Raw genomic sequence first — 3,600 nt, 5'->3', positions numbered from 1 at the left:
TAATTTGTAACTAATTTCGAATAGGTGGCAACCTTATACGAGTCTTCTCGGAGATATTGCCTATTCAGATAACCTCAAAATTCAAAATATTATCTGTGTACAAAATTTATGGATATGGATATATATATATACATATATATAGATATATACAAGAATTGCTCGTTTAATGTAATAAGCTGTATGTACATATTTTTTAATAAAAGCAACATTACCGAATTTAACGAATGCAAATCTGTTCGTTTACCTCAGTAAAACTGTTCTTCGTCAATATTAATCCTATATCTGGTAAGGTAAGAGACTAATAAACGTGCACTTAGTTATGAACTAATTTTTAATATACCAGAAAAAAATGTATTTTATCGTTTTATTATTTATATACTATTACATTGCGATAATATAAAAAATAAGAATATTTTTTAAGAAAGTATGAAATTTAATACTTTTTTAATACTTTTTTTGGAACACTTAACGAGATACTACATCACATGCTTTAGTTGAAATAGCTGAAGTGTCGGCAAGCTGTTGGAATGCCGAGGAGGTGCCGTTTGTCCAGATATCGAAATAATTGCACCGATAGCTTTGCGCAGTACTGCTGGTATATATTTAGCAAGAACAGCAGTGCTTGCGGCGCACAGTGTTTCGACTATATGGAGGCAGGAAGAAAAAGTCATGGTGACAGTTGATAAAAAAAAACCGGTTGGACTTAGAGAGGGAAAAGTAAAAGTCATAAATACCAAATTTTGCATTATTTACTCACCCCCCTTCTTCACGAACCATACATTTCCAAAAAAAGGGAATGGGCGCGATACCGACTAATCAGTTTAGTTGCCTTTGGCGATTAACGCATTAAAGAAAGTGTTTCCTTTTCAACTGTAATCAATTATTTAAATGTCGTGGAGTATTCAGGGTAAGGTATTTATCATTTATTTAGTACTTTCCTAGCTGTGGCGTTTTGTTCTGCGACAATAGCGACAATGCAATGATGACATATCCTATAATGTCGACGAACAAAGATATAAAATTGAAAATGACTAATACCGTGTTCGGACCGCCACACAGTGTAAGATTTGACCAATCTAGCTGCTTTTAATTCTGTTATTCGAAAACTATTGAAGATAGGTTAATGAAATTTTGCACAAGGTACGTTATAAGATAGGCGAAGCTTTTTTTACAAAAAATTGGTAATTTATAGTTACTGTCACGCAACTGCAATTTTTAAAAATGCAAAAACTGAAATATTTAACTAACTACAAAGGCTAAAATTCCCAAAATTGATATTTGGAATTTCCCTATAACAAGGAATTATAAACTGACAGAAATGGACTTAAAAATAAATATATTTTTTTTTTAACTATGGGCGTGGAAAATATCGATAAAAAAGTCAAGTTGGGCCAACAAAATTCCGTTATAAGTTCAATATTTCTTGCTCTATTTACAAAAATGGGATACCATTGGAAAGGTAGTGAATCAGGCTTTCTCTATTCAAAGCAAAAATGCAAGAATTTGTCTCCATCGAGATAAAATGCAAATGATTTACTCAAGAAAATGAAATTCCCAGTAGGCCAGAAAAAAAAATTCATCAAAACCTGCACTTTCCAATTGAGTTGTTTAAAGTCTAAGAGGAGTGGCAAGTAAACTGAGATACAAACTTTATCGAATAGTGGCGGATAACGAGTTTGCGGGTCTAATAAAAATAATAATTTGCTAAAAATAAATTTAAGTCAACATCGTTTTACTTTAACATGAAATACTCAGTCCTAGTTTACTAAAATCCCAAAAATGTATATTCATTAAAAAGATCATACCTAAAAAAATAACACCAAAATGATATTTTAGCAATTGTTGCATAAATCACATAACACCGACAAATTAAACATTGAGATTCAGTTTCAAATATACAAGTTTAAATATTATTGCGCTCGGTAATTTTCCAAATCAAACCCCGTCCCGCCATACACTTGATTTAAATTTTTTAGTTGTTATTGTTTCGTCTTTATTAGGCATTCCTAAAAACATTCTTGACGTTGTTTTGAAATTTGGCGACATAAAATAATATAATTAGTCTTTTCTAGAATATGCAAATGATACACTGTGCGCCATCGAAAACATGTTTTCGTTGCTAAAACTGATTTTCGCCCTAAAACTTGTGTTTTCGTTTATGTAAAATCTGTCAAACGAAAACCAGTTTTCACTGAAAATGTTGTGGTCCATCCTCTAGTGAATGCTATGCACTCCACGTCCCTGGTCGTTGCTTCAGCTAGCTCCAAGTTTCGGGCGTGGGTTTTCGAACCCGCCAACCAGGGCGAGGAGCGGAGGATGCCAGAACAAACTAATTTAGTGAAATTTCGCCACCTTACATGCTCACTTTAATTCGGCCCACCCTACCTAGGCTGTTGCAGCCCCCTAACATGCTCGTCCACCAACACTTTATCCCAACCCCACTTCACTCACCATACCTTCTCTGTACCCCCTTTTTAAGATGATCTCAATACATACACCCCTATTCTGCAAGTCTTTCGTATTCGGATTTTGCTACGAATCGTAGAAATAGTATGCTGGAATCCGAATCGTATTTTCGAATTTTCGAAATTCGTAACAATGGCATGCCTAAAAACGAACGAGTAAGCTTTTTTGCGTAATTTTGTACGAAAACAATTCTGTGTCGGAGGCGAAATAAAAGATGTAAATCGAGGTATGTTTGCAATAAATATTGGTGGTGTTCATTTAAACAGATAAATTTGCCTTTCGCATATTCGTATATTTTTATCCACTGCTTTATATAAGCGAGCAAAAAAGAATATTTGTTGCCCCTTATCGAGCAACTTGGGTCCGGTTTAGTTAATGTACAACGATTTTCGGTTGTTGTGTCCAAACGCATAACCCGAATCCAAAAACTTTAACATACACGTGTAATCAAAGTATTTACATTTTATTTAAGATAAATGTTTAAAATTTCCTACCACTAGCTTATTAATAAACTCTGTTTGCACTATGCACTTTTTTGCAAATTTCGACGTGGGTTCTGCGCAAAAATACTGTAGACGGCGTAGCCGGAGTGATATGCACAAGAAATGTTGTATACCTTTGACAAGCGGAAGCCCCTCTTCCCCGCAACACAGAAATAGAATTCTATTTAGTAAGGGTTATAATCCCTAAGCGCGCCCGAAGGCAGAAGCAAGCGCAACAGGTGGTGGACCTAACAAAGTGCATGTTTTCAATGGCTTCGAAGAAGCTGTTATTGCATTAACTGGATTGAGAACCAGAGCTTCAGGCATAGAAGGAGTTCTGGCTTGTGGTTCAATAATTCAACCAGAAGCTGACATAGATGCGCCCATGGTTACTATGCCCGACAGCTCCGCATACCTACGTCTTGACGTAGGAGCGTTGCTTTGTCTGTCGCGTTAAAGTTGTTGATTGCACTTTCTAAGTGGGAGTGGCACGGAGCGTTATCGCATACAACAACCAGATCCCCGAGGTTGTTACCCAAGTCAACCCACTTCTGTAGCACTGTATGGATCCACTGACATGCCATATCAGCATAAAGCGGAAGGCTATATATTTGTTCATAGTCCGAATTTTACCGTGCAAGCATTTACTACA

The sequence above is a fragment of the Rhagoletis pomonella genome, unplaced genomic scaffold (assembly GCF_013731165.1).
Source record: "Rhagoletis pomonella isolate Grant_MI unplaced genomic scaffold, Rhpom_1.0 Rhpom_scaffold_01514, whole genome shotgun sequence".
Classification (NCBI taxonomy): Eukaryota; Metazoa; Arthropoda; class Insecta; order Diptera; family Tephritidae; genus Rhagoletis; species Rhagoletis pomonella.
This window is presented reverse-complemented; position numbering follows the sequence as displayed.